The sequence below is a fragment of the Triturus cristatus genome, chromosome 4_1, assembly GCF_964204655.1.
Source record: "Triturus cristatus chromosome 4_1, aTriCri1.1, whole genome shotgun sequence".
In the NCBI taxonomy this organism is placed as follows: domain Eukaryota; kingdom Metazoa; phylum Chordata; class Amphibia; order Caudata; family Salamandridae; genus Triturus; species Triturus cristatus.
In genome coordinates, this window is record NC_140585.1 from 1,168,433,234 (window position 1) to 1,168,452,630 (window position 19,397).

Consider the following 19,397-nt stretch of genomic DNA (forward strand, 5'->3'; position numbering starts at 1 on the left):
TTCTGGAGTTCTCTGGGGTTGGCAGAGGGTTTCTAGAGGAGCGGCTTGACTTCTGCGCGTGTTCATGCGTCGGTAAAAGTGGCTGTTGCAATGGATGCAATGAGAATGGTGGTGAGTTGGTGGCTGATATTCTCTCTTCTGCAGTTGAAGAAGTGGTGGGGGCAGGAGTCTGTGGGTGTTACTGAGCGGATGGAGTTCATGACGGCTGTGGTGTTCTGGGTGGTGAGCTGTTCCCATGCGATGAGTGGCTGGTCAGAGGAGGTTTTCCTTGGAGTGAAGAGGTTGTGGAGGTCAGTGGGTTGGGGCTGGATGTTCCTGTAGATGGTAGATATCTTATTGTGGAAATGGTTCCGGGAGTTCCCGTGAAGGAGGGATCATGTTCTCAGTGGTGGTTGGGCAGGAGAACTCTTTGATGATGCTGAAAAGTTCATTTGTGTTTGGTATCTTTTTTTGCGTCTTTTAGTCATTGGTGGTATGTGTTGAAGACTGACTTGGTAGTAGCTAGGTCTGTGGCAAATCTTCTGCTATGTCTTCTCTCCAGTTATTTGCAGCTGTGTTTCATCATCCTGAGTTCTGGTGTGTACCAGCTGGCATAATTGGTGGGTCTTGGCTGGTTTGATGGAGGCGACTAGGTCTGCGACATTGGTGAGCTAGGTGGTGAAGTTTTGAACTGCTTGTTCCAGGTTGGTTGTGGGTCCGTGGGTGGTGTTGAGGGTGTCCATACATTGGGTCTATGTCACTTTGTTCCAGCTGCGGAGGGAGGATTTGGGAGGGGGGCTGGTGTTGGTGCATGGTGACCCTGCAATGATGAAGTGGACGATGGAGTGGTCGGTCCAGGTGAGTTCTGTGGCATGGCTGTATTTGAGTCTGTTGCTGGCCGTGAAAATCGGGTCCAATGTATGTCCTGCTCTGTGTGTAAGTCGGTGACCATCTGGGTAAGACTAATGTTGCCCATGCTTTCCAGGAGGTTCGCGGAGTTTGTGCCTGTGGGGTCATCCAGGTAGAAGTTGTGGTCTCCAAGGAAGGTGTAGTGCTTGGACACAATGGCTAGTGGGGCATTGCAGTCGGTGATGGCGTCGCAGAAGCCGATGTGTGGTTCTGGGGTTCTCATGGCCATTCTGTCATCAGTGGAGTTGGAAGTTGAGGTGTTCCATGATCGGTGTGGTGTCGTCTTGGGTGGTGGAGCAGCGGATTGTTTCTTTGTGGATGATAGCGATGCCGCCTCTGTGTTTGTTGGTGCAGTCCCGGTGTGTCATCTTGCAGTCATTGAGCATTGTGGTGACAATGTCGGGGCAAGGAGGGGTTGAACCAGCTCTCTGTGATGAAGATCACATCGGGTATGAGGGTGGAGATGGTGTCCCAGACTTCGCTGGTGTGTTTGCAGAGAGATTAAGTGTTGAGCAGGAGGCATCGGAGTGGTGCTGGGGCGGTTGCGGTCAGCTAAGTGGGAGTTGTGCAGGTTTTTGTGAGGGTGGGAGGTCCTGAGTTGCAGGTGAAGAGACAGCTATGGCAGGTGAACGGTCCTGCCATTAATTGAGTATATGCGAGGCAGCAGTTGTGGAATCTAGAGTCGAGGCCTCAGAGTTCTGCTGAGGAGTATCTGTGGGTGATTGGAGGGCCAGGGTTCCTGGCGCTGGGTGCGGTCCAGGCATGGATGGAGTTATGTGTATGGCAACAAAGAATGGAGTCAGGCTTTGAGTAAGGCTGGCCAGGTCTCTGTTGACCTGGAGGACTGCACTTTTGCATTATTTTACCTTTCCCAGTGCCTTCCTTTCTTCTCTCTACCAGTACTAGTGCCTTACTGTAGAGGGTTAAAATGTCCTGTGAATGATTTAGTAAAATGTACCTTTTTAGTTTGCTTGCAATTTCCCTGATAGAATATTTTCCATCCTGCCCTTTTGCTTCCTGACGGAGGATTTGGAATATGGTCTTGATCAAATCTAAATCTGCATCTGAACTGATTGCAACCAGCTCAGAAAGGGCTTGTCCTGTTCAAAACGTGAACATGTCTACTGATCATGCAGGGGCCGCTCCCCCTTTGATTGAAGGACCACATAAAACAATGCTTAAGAACTGATTGCTCAGCTCTGTACAAAAGAAATGGCCTGACTAAGCTGAAATCCAGCATCCACATAGGTGGCATTTTCATTGAGGCACAGCTGTGAGAGAGAAGGCATGTGTCCAGGCTAGCTCACTAGCCCCCAACCACCAGTCCCACCAGGACAGCTCACCAGAGTTCTATGGTGACATCAAGAATCATATAACAGAGTTCTACTCAAAGGCCACACTGGACAATAAAAGTGCCCTCCCTTTTAAGCAGTAAGGGAAGCTACACAAATGAACATAAAAATCCACTTCCATCCAAGAAGAGGAATTTTAGAGCAGAACTAGAACTGCACTACTGACATGACAGTCATAAAGAAAGCTAATCATAGGCCTGATAAATGATGAATGCAGAAGAGAAAGCAAAAGAAAAATGACTGGACAGACTGGTGGCTGGGTCCCAGAACCGTAGAAGGAAGTAGGATGTGATTATACCCCCCCCCCTTCACTTTACAGGGGAGAACCAGCCCGACAGCAAACATCAGGGGTCCCCTGCCTCAATCACCCTCCTAGACTACATATAAAGCACTGCATGTATCTAAATCTAGAAGAACGAAGGAGCCCAAAAACAGAATATAGGGCACCAATAACAAATTGGTGAATACGTAACTATCATATGCAATTGGAAAAGACCATAGTAAAAGTAAATACCCCAGAGATGTTGGGGATTGTGCACACACTCCTGAAAAGAAAAACATTGAAAAGACTCAAACGAACCCCATAAAGATGTCTGAAATCTGAAAGGATCAAACACCAGGGGAGAGTACTCTTAAGGAACTCTCCTGGACCATTGCCCGAGGACCACCAATCAAAATAAATAGAGGAGCTTGGAATCAGACCAAAAATCGAAGCAAGTACACGGTGACACCTAGGGGCAAATTTATAATTTTACAGTCTAAAATGCTGCACTGCGCTATGTGAAAAGGAGAGAAGAGAGGGCCCGATTGACTAAAATAAGGCCCTCTCCTCCCCTCTCACTAGCGCCGGTGCTGAAATCAGCCGCCGTGCACCACAGAGACTCCTTTGCGCCATGGTGCAAGGGTGTCTCCATTAGTCTAGCATAGGTTTTGTACTGGAAGGAGCCCTTCCAGTACGAAATACTATGCACAGACTCACTTTAACCATTTTCCCACTTTGTATACGTGCTGTACAGTGCAGCACCCATGCAAAGACAGAAAAGGAAGGAGAAATGAAAGCCTTTTTTCTTCCTTGCACTTTCATTTCTCCTTCTTTGCGCCTATTTGAAACGGGTGCAGTTTTCTCACGCTAAACCCGATCTACTCTATTTAGTAAATTGGGTTTAGCGTGAGAAACCTTGGTGGTTGCCTGGGATCACCCACGCATCACCCTTGGTACGAGCCCATGGCGCAAAGGAATGCAAAGCGCATTACTTTTCCATTATTTCCAGCGCTAAACACGTTTAGTGATGGAAAGTAAATTGGGAAAATAAGACTTTGCGCTGATTTGCATCACTTTTGTGATGGAAACACGGCGCAATTTTAGTAAATCTCCCCCCAAGTCAGGCCCACAGTGACAATAGACAGTGAACCCTAAGCCTTAAGCATAAGGAGAGAAGAGACTTACAGATGCAGGGTCTGTGTAAGGAAGCAAGATATTATACAGTCGTCGTTCTACCCAGAAAGAACAGTGAAGAAGGCAGCAACTGTATCTGATACAGGACAAAAAAGCAGAGGACCGGGACAGACCCAACAGTCAGATCATCTCACAGTTCTGCAAGAAACATAGATCATCACACAGCTCTGACACAAGACCAGCTGTCTTTGGGCCACACAACATAAGAAGGCTGCCACATAAAAGGGCAATGACCTTCAAGAGAGATTCAAGGGCAACTGAGACATCGAAGGCAGTGAAGCCCCCAAACGAAGGGCAAACAAAACAATGAGAAGAAAACAGGAACATGGAACAAGCCCACCGTGGGCCAGCCGGCTCAGATAGCAGAACCCATGAAGTCACCCTAAAGGATCCACCCCAAATCCAGGGGGAGGGGGGCTGAGCTCCAAGGGGTCCCTTGAGTGCAGTACCCTGGCCTGAGAGCTCCTGAGTAAGTCTGGAAGGGGGCCCCTCCTTTTACTTTGCAGGGGGGGGGGGCTTCACGTTTTATTATGCCAGTGTGCAAGACGGCTCTGCGTGGCATAGTAAATCTCACCAAAGGGCTTGTGTTGCAACGCAATCTGGCCCCTAATCCCAGAGTTTTGTAATCAAGTGATCATGCACACTACACAAATCTCCAAAGTAATTCGCCATTCAGCCGAGGTGTTTTATTTTATTTGACTAACATAAAGGTGCTTACAACTATTAAGAAGTATGGGCTTAATTTTTTTTATTGAGCCACGACAGGAGCAATTTTCATTGCAACAGTACAGCAGTACACAATTTCAATATCTCACATTCCTGGAGATAGCTTGCATTCTAAATCTACGAAACATATCAACCCCTTCTACAGGAGCAAGGGGATAGGAAGAAATCAGTGATTCTCGAACTCTGCTATTTCAAACAATAGATGCCAGTTTATGCCAAGGGATCACCACCTTTCCTATCACCCCATATTAGATATCTCTAGTTCAGCCGACACATGGGGGCATATTATCAAGCCAGGCGATACAATTATCGCCGCTTTAGCGGCAGAAAACTGCCGCTAAAACGGCGATAATGGGCTTGATAATATGCTCTATGCAATTCCAATTGAAGCCCATGTTAAATGTGAAGGACGTCTAACATGGGCTTCAATTGGAATTCCATAGAGCATATTATCAAGCCCATTATCGCCGTTTTAGCGGCAGTTTTCTGCCTTAAAAGCGGCGATAATTTTATCGCCTGGCTTGATAATATGCCCCATGTTTCGCTCTGGTCTGGTCCGTGAGCTAATGAGTTTACGTTACATTAGTTGGCGTGTATGTTCGTAACTGAAGGAGGTGCAGGTAACTGTAGCGGTCTAGTTGTGGTCACGTCACGTTGACGTGACGTAGGCGGCCATGTTGGCGCCGGGGTGTGCGCGCGGCATTAGCGCGCTAAGCAGCCACAGGGAGAGAGTGCCGGCCGGCGCTCCTCGGTACGATTCTAGACTAACAATAAATAAACATAGCGGTGCCTGTACAACGTGCCTCGAGTAATTATTGAACATCATTACAGTGGCGACGAGGTCGGGACGGAGACCGGACCGACGCGGGTACATAGGAGGAGGCAACACTCCACGTGGCCCCACGACAGCGAAGGAAGACACGCAAGTAGGTCACAAGGAAAAAACGGAACACCAGACAGGCCTGCCTGGAGCGGTGGAGCCACGGGGGGAACGTCGGACGATCCGAGTCACGGAGCAACCGAGGAGCGTGGCAGTGCCACAGCATAGCACACGAGCTGCATATAAGCCACAGGGACGAAGCAAGCCGCTTCCGGCCAAGAGTGCACGCGCCACCTTCACACATTCCACGCACTGGGAGCGCTGCGCTGGCTACCAAGGAGGAGGAAGTGGGGTCTGGTAATAAGAGCCCCCAGAGAATCGAGCACACAGGGAACAACGACAACACCCCAGGCAGCCCCCCGAGCAAAGCCACCGACGGAACGAGCGCCAAGGAAGTGAAGATGAGTACCCCGGCAGGGTACGCGATTGCACCCGTGCAATTCCTAACGAAACCCGGAGACCCACTGATGAAATGGGAGGACTGGAAGGAATATATAGACAACTTCATAGGGGTCCTGGAGGACGAAAATGAAGAGAAGTTCACTCCTCAGAGGAAGAAACGCATCTTGCTACTAAATCTGGGCCCAGAAGGACTGAGAATATACAAGAGTCTGGTACCAACGAAGAGAGAGGACACGGACGACGATGTGTATGCGCAGGCGGTGGAAGACCTAGATGAGCGATACCGCCCCACCATCTGTGTTTCAGTGGATAGATATAACTTTCAGCAAAGGAAGCAAAAGGTGGGGGAATCCATCGAAGAGTATGTAGCAGCGCTGAGGAAGCTAGCAGCCCCGTGTAAGTACGCACTGTGGGAAGATGAATTCATAAAAGACCAGGTGATCATGCACACCACTAGTGCAAACGTGCAAGACAAGCTGTGGGCGAGCGGGGACACCACACTCAAGGAAGTAATGGTCATAGTGAAGAGGGCAGAACTCTCGAGGAGGTGCGCCGAGGCCACCAAAAAGGAGGCGGTCACTCCAACCATGGTGAACAGGATACAGGAGGAAGATCACCGCAAGGACCAGAAAAACAAACTACCCACGGCCAAAGGGATTAGCAGATGGCAAGGGAAACAAGCGGACAGCGTGAATAAGAGAACGTGCTACAGGTGTGGAAGTTGGTCCCACGAAGCCCACGACAGACGCTGCCCGGCGTTCCGAGCCAAATGCCTGCACTGCGGCATCATGGGGCACTACGAGAAGGTGTGTCGGAAGAAACAACAGAAAGGAGTGGTGAAATACGTTGACCACAGCACAGAAGACCTGGAGGAAGCCCCAGAGGAAGAAGTGGTCACCGTCTTATGTATATACGATCAAGTATTGAGCGTAGACGACAAGAGGTCAACCAAACCAGTCCTAGAGATGTCCATGGGCGGCATCACCATTTCAGTAGTGGCAGACACCGGATCCCCATTTACCATTATACAGAGAGCGGTGTGGGAAGGACAGTTCCAAACCAAGTTAGGCCCTGAGCTGGAGAAACTAGACATACGACCAGTTACCTACAATGGGGATCGCATTCCCATGCTAGGCTTCCGACGTCTACTGTTCGAGTTCAGAGGCCGATCCGCGTGGTGCAAACTGTATGTGGCCGAGAAAGGACCCTCCGTCCTAGGATGGTTAGACCAGGGCGACCTAGGCATAAAACTCGACCCGGAGGGAAGGAACAAATCCTGCTCACAGAACAGGAGGAATGGCCGGACATGAACAGATGGAAGAAGAACTACCCAAAAGTGTTTGGGGGCACTGTAGGAAAAATGGAGAAATTTCAGCATAAAATAGTGCTTAAGGATGGAGCCACACCAGTGGCACACAAAGTGAGGAATGTGCCCATTGCAGTAAGGGAAGCCGTCCAGACAGAACTCCAAGACCTGGAGAAGAAGGGCATTATAGAACCCATTACCTGCGCCGAATGGCTGGCGCCCTTGGTGGTCGTGATGAAACCCAACGGGAAGGTCAGGCTCTGCGTGGACCTGAGAGAACTCAATAAAAACATAGTGGTGGAGAAGTTTCCCCTTCCCAAGATAGAGGAGATGTTAGCAAAAACCAGAGGAGTTCAGTGGTACTCCACCATTGACCTTACATCCGCTTACCACCAGGTAGCCCTACACCCGGACAGCAAAAGCCTGACATCGTTCATCACCCCGTTTGGGTGTTACAGATTCTGTCGCATGCCGTTCGGGCTAGCCTCAGCGGCAGCCGTCTTTCAGAAGATGATGCACCAATTGTTCAGAGACTGCGAGGATGTACAGTACTTCCAGGACGATATTTTGGTGATGGGGAGAGATAGAAGAGATCATGACCGAAAACTAGACAAAGTACTACAGACACTGGAAGCCAAAGGTCTCACGGCAGAGTGGTCGAAATGTCGGTTGGGACTGCAATCGGTAACCTATTTAGGCCATGAAATTGGGCGACAGGGGATCACACCCAAGACGGAGAACGTGAAAGCGATCGCTGAAGCACCACCCCCCAAGAACAAGGAGGAGGTCAGATCGTTCCTGGGGATGGCGGAGTACTATAGTAAATTCGTGGTACACTTCGCATCCAAAACCTACAACATGAGGAGGCTGACCAGGGAGAGCACGGTGTTCCAGTGGACACCAGAAGCCCAAGCGGAATTTGAAGTCATCAAAAAGGGAATCCTGGAAGCCATACCGCTCAAGGGGTACGACCCACAAGGCGCCACCATACTCATCACTGACGCCAGTGACAAGGGATTAGGCGCTGTACTCATGCAAGACCGAGGAAGAGGGGACACGGAGACAATCAGCTTCGCCTCCAGAGCATTGACGGAAACAGAAGGCAAGTACAGTGTCATCGAGAAGGAGATGTTAGCGGTAGTGTGGGCCATGACGAGGTTCCGGCAGTTCTTATGGGGTACCCGGTTTCGGCTCAAGACTGACCACAAACCGTTAGTGAAAGTATTAACATCGGGCGGGCACGCCAGCGCCACACCCCGGATATCGAAGATGTCCTTAAAACTGTTGGAATTCAGATATGATGTGGAGTACATCCCGGGGAACAAGAACCGAGTGGCGGACTACTTGAGTCGAGCGGCGGCCATGGAGCCGGGAGTAGAGGACCCAGCGGACAGAGGAGAGATGGTAGCCCTCGTAGAGGATCAAGAGAAGATAATCAGCATACAAGAGTGGACTGAAGCCTATGAAGAAGATTCTGACCTGGTGGAAGCAAAAGCGCTCATCACACAAGGGTGGCCTGACAAGAAAAAGGTGAAACCCAACCTCAAACCATTTTATGAAGTGAAGGAAGAACTGACCGTAGGAGACAAGGGCATATTCATCTACCGGGGAGACAGAGTAATCCCCCCCACGAAGCTCATCAACAAGCTGCTGGACTTATTACACGAAGGCCACCTTGGCATAGGAAAACTCAAGGCCAGATCGAAACAGAACTACTGGTGGCCAGGTATGGACGTAAGAGCAGAGAGACATGTCAGAGAGTGCCCCCAATGTCAAGGGGCCGACAAAACATTGAGACCACTACGTCCAGCCCTTGGGAAATTCGACACTCCCTCAAACCCGTGGGAAGAGTTGTCAATAGACATTCTAGGACCGGTGCTGGACGACCAGGGCATACAGAAATACGTGTGTGTCCTCATCGACCGTTATTCCAAATGGCCAGAAATAAAGGTGAGCGAATCCATGGACACGGAGAACATCCTGGAGTTTCTATCGGAAACATTCACCCGAGAAGGAATTCCCAAGTCCATCTTAAGCGACAATGGACCTCAGTTCACGTCGGAAAGATGGAAACAATTCATGGGTAGAAATGGCATCTCTGTAAAGCACACGGCCATATACCATCCGGCAGGCAACGGTCTGGTGGAACGATTTAACAGAGTGGTGATGGGGGCTATACAAGCGGCCATCACCTGTAATAAAGACTGGAAGAAAGCGTTGGAGAACATGGTATGGGCCTACAGAATAACGCCCACAAGCACGGGGTACAGCCCGTTTCAAATATTGAGAGGTCGTGAACCCTTCACGCACGACAACAGAATCTGGAAGGAGAAGGTGGTGACCAGCGAATGGTCCCCGGCGGTAGTAAGAGCAAATCTGGAAAGAGCACAAGCCACCTACACCAACAACTATAACAAGAGGAGGAATGTGAAGGACACTCATTTAGAGAGAGGAGAATGGGTGAGAGTAAAGCTGGCGACCCTACAAAGGAAGGGAGACAGCAAGTACAGCAAGCCGATGCAGGTTAAGGAAGTCTATGATCGAGCGGCCCTGCTCAGTGATGGGAATGTGTGGTCGCAGGACCGCATGGCCCGGTGCAACAAGATATTGAGATGGGAACAGTGGGACCCGGAAGGTGAAGACAGGGAAGACCTGGATGATGAGAACAAGAGGGGCGGAAGTGAACAAATGGGAGAAGCAGGTGCAGGAGAGGAGCAAGAAGGCGTGTTAAGGGGTGAAACCCCAGTGGTAGAGATGGACAGGCCAAGTGGCAATATGAACAGCGGAGGAGCGATGAGTGGAGGAACAGAAATCGAGGAGACGCAGAGCCAAGGGGCTCGAGGGAACATTGGTAAGGTGACCAGGAGTGGAAGGCAAGTTGTAAGGCCTTCCAGGTTCCGAGACTTTGAGCTAACCTGCGAACTGTAAGTGACTTTATTTCGGTTTGGTAAAAGGGGGAGATATGTAGCGGTCTAGTTGTGGTCACGTCACGTTGACGTGACGTAGGCGGCCATGTTGGCGCCGGGGTGTGCGCGCGGCATTAGCGCGCTAAGCAGCCACAGGGAGAGAGTGCCGGCCGGCGCTCCTCGGTACGATTCTAGACTAACAATAAATAAACATAGCGGTGCCTGTACAACGTGCCTCGAGTAATTATTGAACATCATTACAGTAACAAATAGGTTCGCTCAAAAGTATACATGTTATTTAATGCGTCAGATCAGCCATTCAGGAGGGGTGTGAAATGAAGGTGGTATCCCAAGTAAGTATCCAACAGTGGTGTTTTCTGTGCTGTGGCATGCGCTGGCACACAAAAGGGGTTAATAAGAGAAATGTCTTACTTCTGCTTACATCACCACACAGTAATCACTCCAATAGGTGCTAGAATCCATTACTACTGCGACCGATACCGTTTTGACTGTTTTATTGAAATGCTATACTACTAAAAGATTCCATTGCTCTTTCTGTCTTCACACTGCATACTAGGGCCGTGCTGCCATCTAGTGGTCAAACATGAGTACTACAGCACAATACCCTCGCATTATTTTATAACAGAAACATTCGGAGGACAACTAAATAATACCTGTTAAACCAGCCTACTCATGTTCACTAGAATTAGACAGCACCCGAAGATATCTCTGCTAAAGCGGATAGAAATCACTCACAAGCGTAAGTTACTTTTGTGTCTAAAAACAAGTTCAGCGCTCTTATTGAACCTTTTTCTTACTGCTTTCCTCAGTCCCTTTGCCTTGCCTCCCTTTATTGCACACAGTTTCTAACGACCCGCCTGCTTCTATTTTGTCCTCTTTGACAGAGTTTCTACTTAACCTTTCTGTGTTTTCACCTGTCCTCCATCATATAAACTCCTCTCCTCTTTCCCCTATAATGCAGTTCTCCCCTAATCCGTGCAACAAATAAGGGGATGGAAGCAATGCTTGCACTTATCTCAGCCACTGGTGATAGCTCGAGCCAGATTTCCGGTCTGTCACTTTTCGCACACTATGCCACTCTCTCAACAAATAATTGCCATGTGCAAATCAATCATGGTCATACTCCAATAAGAACAATCCATCTCGAACTTCCAGGGCCCCCATTTCAACAGCTGTGCCACAAGTGTCCTCGACACTACAAGAGGCAGAATCTCCACGCTTGAAAGATTCCTGCTACATTGTCAGAGTCACTCTACATCACTGAAGATCAGCAAATGCACAGCACAGTTTAATCGCCTACAAAATCTCGGCTCTCAAGGTTGATTTCTTTTTCCTGACAGATATCTGGCTAACCCATCCTTTCCAAATCATTATTCTGAATTGTATTCAATCTTTATTCTCGGCCACTTGGGCCATCAAAGATAAAAGAGCATAAAAAGAGAACTTTAAACATTAACAATGTTTTAAACAAGTTCAGTCAATCAATTACCTTAAAAAGTTTCATAATTCAGAACATTTAAAAGAAGACATTAAAAGAATCTTAAAAAATACACCAGTGAGCTATACTTTAAACTTTAAACAGAGACCCCTGTTTTTAAAATGCGAGATCGAACATACCACATTGCCATCAGATACTTTGATAGTGCAAAAACGATCGGGGGTGACAGATCAGTTTTGAGAATTCTAAACGCCTGTAAATAGTTCCTAAAGCCCATGTTTTTGAGAATAGGTAAAAGCCAGTATTTCCTCGCTCTTTGGTAAGCTTTACAGAAGAGAGTCACATGTAAATCATTCTCATGAGGGTATGTGCAGGCAGGACACAGCTCTACCCCCGGGGACCTAGACCATGAACTCGTAAAGGCCCTCAGTGGGAGAGATCCGTATCTCCATTGTAGGTATAACTTTCTTGCCAGCACGGGACCCATTCCGTCCAGTACACTTTCCATTTTGTAGGAGTCTTTCAGTTGTATAAATGTATAGGTTAAAGATCCCATCCGTGTATTGGCTATACTATTTGTCAGTTTCAACTGATAATATGATTGCGAAAGTGCCTTTCTAGAGATCCTCTTACATGAGTTAGAAGGGTCGATCCAAAGTTCGGAAAGACCTAGACTTTCACATGTACTCCTTATATATTTTAACCATGGAATGTTAGAAATGATTGGTAGGGCCATGAACTCTTGGAGCTCTTTTCTGTAATCTTCGAGGTCTTGGCTACTCCATATTCTTCGCCAAAGGGCCAGGGGCTTCAATCCTAGCTCCTCGGCGATTGGCCTTAGACCTAGGTCCAATCTCAGGGGCACCAATGGGGTACTCGAAGGAAGGGCCACTAACTGCCTGAGAAACCTGTTCTCAGTTGTTGTTAAATTATCTGCAGATACATGGCCCCAAAGCTCCGCCCCATATACGATTGAACCCCGAGCTTGAGATTTATAGATCTGTATCATAGGGCTCAGTGGGCGATATATAGATTTACCCACCATTCTTAGAATTCCCCCCGTCTTCTGCGATAGTTTCAGGTTTGCCCTAGCCAAATGAGTCCCCCATGTCATTTTCTCATTCAGGGTAACCCCCAAATATTCAAATGTTGAAACCCTCTCCAGTCTCACCTTACCTAAGAGAGGGTTTGGACGTGTTGAAGGTGTTGGGTTCAAAATCATGAACTTTGTTTTAGAGGCGTTAATTTCTAAACCCCTCTCAATACAAAATTCCAAAAACCCGTCCACTATCCTTTGAATTCCCATGGGGGATTTGGAGAGCAGCAGGGTGTCGTCTGCAAACATTACAGCGGGCACCCTGCTGCCGTTTAGTTTAGGAGCGTCAATATCTTTTATCCTGGACAAGTGGGCGATTACCCCGTTGACAAAGAGGCAGAACAGGGTGGGTGCTAATACACATCCCTGTCTCACCCCCCTATCAACGGGGAATCTTTCTGTTAAGCCTCCCATCCTGCCACACCTGACCTGCGCAAAATTGTTCTGATGTAATTTAATCAGTATGGCTAGGATGTCTTGCGGGACTCCCATGTCACCCAGGACATTCCAAAGTTTTGATCTAGGCACCAGGTCGAAGGCAGCCCTTAGATCCACGAATACCGTGTACAGGCTGCCCCCTTCCAAAAGCGCGGTCCTCCAATAAATAAGGCTAAGGCGGAAAATTTGATCAATAGTGGATACCCCCTTCCTGAACCCAGCCTGATAAGGGCTCATAGTAGCGGTCTCCTCTATCCAATTCTGCAGACGGTCAAGAATAACCCTCCCAAAAAGCTTTTGCGACACATCTATCAGGCTAATGGGTCTGTAGTTGGATGGGAGCAGGGGCGAGCCTTTTTTAAAGATCGGGACCACCTCTGCGCCCAGCCAAGTACAAGGTATTTCCATGCCCTTTAAAATCGCATTAAACAACACCATAAAATAAGGGGCCCATATGTCTGGCTCTTGCATGAAAAGGTCACCTGGGAGACCGTCCAAACCAGGTGCCTTTCCCGCTGACAAGCCTGTTATTGCAAGCTGGAGTTCCCTTATAGTAAATGGATCCCCTTCCTTGCAATTATGGACCTGCGGGATAGTATTGTTGCTACCGTTGCCTGGCACCTCTGAATACAATGACTGAAAGTGCTCCTGCCAGGCTTTTGGAGAAATATTTGGCTCTATAGCCGAGACAAGTTCCTCGGAGCCAGAGTTGACAATTCTCCAGAACTTCCGCGAGTCCATGGAGGCTAGAGCACTGGCAATTTGCTCCCATTTGTTCTGGTCCCACTCGAGCTTGGCATTAGTAATTAGTTTCTTATATTCACGTCTCTTGTTTTGTATCTCCGACCTGCTGTTGCGGTTCTTGATACTCGACAAGAGATCCTTCCTTGCCCTACGGCACGCCACATTATACCAAGTGGGCTGGTTCCTTCCTCTGCCCCTCCTAGGACCATTATTAAATAGCTCCGAAGATAGGGTCTTTACAAGTTCTTCATGGAGTAGCCATATTTGATTGTTATTGGCCCCTGTACTGGGTTCAGCACCCAAGAGCGCCATTTTTTCCAAAGTGGGAATGAGGCTATTATAAAGCCGAGGTAGTTTGTCTGCACATGTTACTAATTTTTCCCACTTAATTCTTCTCCTGTTATTTTCTACAACCAGGTCAGGGTATATCTTGTGATGTTCTGCTTCCCCACAACCCCGGCCGGGGAGGAGAAAGTCCAATTCATTATTCATTTACCAGTCCTTCCAGGATACTCTTGTAGTCGCTCTGACTGACCCTCAGGCACAGGCACAGTGGTGTTGCTGTAATTCATCATGACTTTTTCCTCTGCAAAAAAACTAAAAACTATGTCATGCAACACTTTTGAGGTCTCAAAACTAGTATGCTCCCCTCACCAAAAGAAGCCTTTTGCCTTCACAAAATCTATCATCCTTCTGCGAAATACAAGGACTTCATTTTTGAGTTCACACATATCGTAACTGAACAACAAACACTTGCAATTTTTTTTTTACCTCAGAATTATTAACCTTAAATGGGATGACCCAAGTGATACCCGCTACCATACTTTGAAGCGAAGCAGCATTTTCTCAACCACAACCTAACTCAGCTCTCCAAACAACCCATCAACACCTAAGGCAACATTCTTGACATAGTTTTCAGAGATAACGTTCCAATATCCTGTTCTCAGTCAATAGAAGTTGAGTGGTCATGTCACTCCATACTCACTCTACGCATTAGTTTTGACATACAACACACATCTTTACTGTACACAACCTACCTAACACAGAACTGCTTTTTCACACATATCGAACAAGACCTATTTGTCTTACACCACATTCATTGAGATCGAATACCTCCCTCCTATTCGATGAAACAGTAACCAGATGTTCTCATAATACAAGGAAAACTTCACTTCTGCTATCAACTGCCTCTGTCTACAAAGAAAAGAGCTCAGAAAACCTGAAAGAAACTGGAGTGGAGTGAAGTCATGAAGGCAAAACACGTGTCTGGGGCTAAGAAAATGGAAGATTTGAAGAAATTAATAATTGTCAAGTTCAGAAAACCAAATATTGTAAGAAATTTATATTTAGCAAGCTTTGCTTCACTCAGAAGTTTTTTTCAATGCAATAACTTTATTCGGTCTAAATAAAAAAAGCCATAAAAGTACATAGAAATATTGCACATAGCTATAGTCACACATGAAAGTTTGAAAACGATCATACATGAAAAACAATAAAAAATTAATGCATCAGGGACTTTAGGGTCTATCGTCACATCGAATAACCATGCTTGAAATGAATGAATCAATCAATCACTTACTTGTAGAGCGCGCAAATCACCTGTGAGGGTCTCAAGGCGCTGAAAAGTGCACAGGAAAGTGCTTGTAGAAGTCAGATTTCAAAGATCATTATACTGTTATAAGCAGTAGGTGTAGTTAAAAAAGCATGTGGAGGGGATAAAGAGAGAACAAAAACCTCAAATAGAATACGCCATGTGTCATCCTTTAATCCTCAATAAGTAAACCTAACATGTTTGCCATTGCCATATATTGAGACACTATTCCCATACAATTCTAACAGACTAGCCCGTCCTTGAGTGTCTAGTTCTAAGTGCTATTTTCAGAAAGGCACTGACAGTGAAAACAAATTCGGGGGAACACAGGTATTGTAAATGAAAGAGGGTTGGTCTACAACGGTGGAGGCCTAGCCTCAGTAACAAGGGTATCAAAAAGTGCTTTCATGCTAGGCTGTGCAATTTGCAGAAGAGCTTAAAGTGCAGTAGAGATTGTGCAGAATGATTATCGCAGGAGGAGACTGTATGCCCCACCGGGTCTAAAAAGTGTTTGAAAAATAGGGACCATTAAATTGTCTCTGCTCTGAAGCGGAAAAGAAGTGACTGCTCCCATCTTGACAGGTCCAGAGACAGATACAAAGGGGGTTGTCTGTGAATAAGAGACTATAATAGTGCAACACCGAGGGTTTGTATAACTCGTGTTCCAACCTAATGTTTGCACAATGGTCCTTAAATACTGTTTTCACCTCCGTCTTTGCGTTTTTGGGCATACGACTGGGTTCGGTGAACCACCAGGATTTACCAAGGTAACCAAGAGTATCCCATATGTAACTCAGCCAGGGTATGGAGCGTGCCTTATCCAGTGTCAGGCATTCAGATATAATGTCCATACAGAGCTGAGCTTGGTGCAAGGGCTCTTTGCTCAGAATGGGCCAAATCTGGATTGGCAGGCGAAGGTGACGGTACACTTCAACAAGAAGTTGAAAGAGAATGACCCAGTTTACTGGGTGCCATCACTGAATAATGTCCCACTACATTACCTGAAGCCTGATAGCATGGTGAAATGCCGCTGCATGGTGCAGGACATGTTTTATATGGGTATCTATGAGACGGTGGACTCTTTCACACAGGCCCGGGTTGTGCATTTTGGTAAATACAGACATGTGGCAGATTGTGGGCCTCACCAGGAAGTGGCTGTGAACTCTAAATGGACTGTCACGTTGGAGAGACAGACCTTCTACTGTGTTCCGGTCCAGGGAGAATCACTGTGGGTGAAGGAAATCTATGCACGTTCCAGCCAAGCCAGAGTCTGCCCTTCAACCTCGTGCACTCCCAATCGCCAGAAGAGAAGTTACAAAGATGATGAGGACATGGAACTGCATCCTACCAAACAGAAAGACCATCCAACAGGAAATCTGAATGAAAACCACGGATATGGAGAGACAAAGATGCTGGAAAAGGTGGCTCCCACACAGCAACAGCCACAAGTCACCCCAAACTGTTCTGCTCCACTCAACCTTAACTCCCCCCTTCCTGGGGAGAAGGGGCCAGCCTGCCTGGTAAAGGTGTATGATAACTGGGATGGCTTAAAATTGAACGATGTACTGGAGGTGTATGGCATTCTTTCAGGGGATCCTGTCTTGAGTGGACTCAGTGAAGATAAGGATAGCACCTCCGCCCTCTTGAATCCTGCAGAGTGCATGGATACTGCTGAGGAGCAGCATGCACACAGCCCCCCTGCTTCGCTCGTTCCCCGGATCCACGCCATCCAGGTGCACAGAGTGCAGCACTTCAATCCTTTGTTGCCAAACAGCATTCATGATCAGGAGAGTAAGCCCTTGGATTCCAATTTCATGTCTGCTCTCTCTGCGGAGAGAGCAGAACTCCTGGGCTTCTTGACTCATACCCTTCAGGGGGAAGGCCTGGCAGTAGAGTACCATGGGGCATATTAACAAGGGCTTTATCCCTGCTTTTTTGGCTTAAAAAGCCAAAAAAGCGGAGATAAAACTATCGCCATATTTACAAGAGGGTGCTAACATGCATAATCGCATGTTAGCACCCTTTTTCCCGATGCCTCCCTTTGCATCTCTAATGAGATGCAAAGTGGGCATCACTGGGCGTGCCCCGGATGGACTACCTTGTAAAATATCGCTGATGTTCACATCGCGATATTTACAAGGCAGCCCACAGGATTTTAGCACACGTTAGATTTTGGTGAAAACTGCTGTTTTCGCCAAAAACTAACATCTGCTAAAATCCTGACTTACCTATGCTTAACATAGGGAGTGGATTATGCTGATACGACCATAGGGTCGTATCAGCAAGGTTATTGCCATTTTGCAGGGAACATCGCTGGAAAACCAGCGATGTTCCCTGCAAAATGGCGATTTCCCCGCTATCGCTGGATTTTTCATCACTGTTGTGAAAAGCGTTGTTGATACAGCGCTATCACGGCGATGAAATCCAGCGATAGAATAAACATCGCTAAACGCGCTTAGCGATGTTTATCTCTTAATCGTTGTTAATATGCCCCCTCATTCTCCACCTAATCCACTGTGTACTCATGCAAGGATGTTCTGCCATTAGGGAAGTTTACCCTAAACCTGAGCGGCTGTTCCAGAATAGTGCCTTTACAGAGCTTATGTACCAGCTCCTTCAGCAGCTCTTACCAGCATCCTACCATTTGCAAATGACCACACAGAACATGAATGCGTTGAAGTTTATCCCACGTAAAGACTACACTGCCAACCGCCTGGTAAGCAACCTCTTGCAGCTGGCTGGGAACACGTCCTGAATGGTGGATGAGACTGCACTGGAGCAAGGACAGCTAGACACTTTAGGGGTGCAAAACGTGACAGCACTGGGAAACCTCATCATGTGGCAAAAGGTGGACTATGACTTCAGCTTCTACCGGATGGAATTCCAGAGTAACGTGAATGTGCTGAACCCCTCTGAGGGCAAATCTCTTCTGCCGTCTGACTGCCAGGTACATCTCCAGCCACAGATTATTCTACCCAACATGGAAGAGTACATGGTCAGTCTACTGGCAGCTGCGCTGCTGTCCACGCTGAATAAGTTCTGCATGTCCGCTTATTGTGGTTAATGGATTACAACATTTTTGATGAGGTGACTAAGGCGGTGGAGGATGATTTTGTAGAAATGCGAAAGTACAACCCCCAGAGTATCACAGCTGATGACCTCCACAGAATGCTGGCTGTTGCCAGACTGCTATCCCTGAGTGCTTGTCAGACCATGGTGTCACGAGAGAGGTGGCTCAGGGCCAAGAGGATGGAGATGCTACGGAAGGGCCGGCTGGACCAGCAGAGAATTGTTAAAAGGAACGAGCCATGAGAAAAAAGCAGAGTTCGCCACATCATTCTCTCCCCTAAAGAGACTGTGCTGCTGGGGCATCTTAAAGACTTTGGGAAAGCGCAAGATTCATATCACCTAGTTTTCTAGAGCCCTTTATACCAGAATATCTTTTTTTGACAGAGACCTTCTCAGGAAACCCCTTTGGCTTCGAAAGTTATCTGCATCAAATTTCCAACCTTTCAAAAACTTTGACATGTATGAGGTTGGATCACTGAACTCTCAAAACCTGATGATGTTATGAAACTTTTCTCTGCTTTTTTGTAATTTTCTCCTGCCAAATGTCCTGATTTGATATTAAAAGTTTAACGCTTCACTTAGTAAATTGCAAAGTGTAAAAGATGGATCACATTGACAGAAATACACTAAGAGGGCTACTGAGTCGTGTTTCGCTTGAAACCCACAGTTGAAGGCTATTGGTGAGTGCCAGTCCTGTTTTGATTGCTGCCAAATTGAGGTTTCTGCTTTTTGCATAAAATGAATACTGTGGCCAATGACTATGCATCAGAGGGAGATGACCCTTGCAGTAACATACTGTTTGATGAACAGTTAAGAAGGCACTGGTCTTCAAATGTTATGCTGCAAACAAGTTTGATACTTAATATCTGCTGAGCGACCCTTGACCTTGTTAGGTAGGCCGCTCCCCCTCTGCACAGCACCGCCTGTGCGTACTGTCCCTACCCCTGCTGCCGCTGCTGAGGAAAGTTGAGGCCCTCCTCCACCCGCAGGCTACCACCTGCGCCTCATCCCTGGTGGCCAGTGGTAGGCCTTAGGTCTGTTCTATTGTTCATTGTACTACCCTTATCGTTTTCTTTTTTGCTGT

The 19,397-nt window shown here is 47.4% G+C and overlaps 1 protein-coding gene and 1 pseudogene across 1 annotated transcript in view; both read left to right on the forward strand.

Annotated features, from left to right (window-relative positions):
* LOC146856273 (uncharacterized) overlaps window positions 1–19,397 on the forward strand; it is a 267,800-nt gene that overhangs the window by 78,386 nt on the left and 170,017 nt on the right. The gene's annotated exons all lie outside the window — the stretch shown is intronic.
* Window positions 15,928–18,556, forward strand: LOC146856274 (mini-chromosome maintenance complex-binding protein pseudogene; annotated as a pseudogene).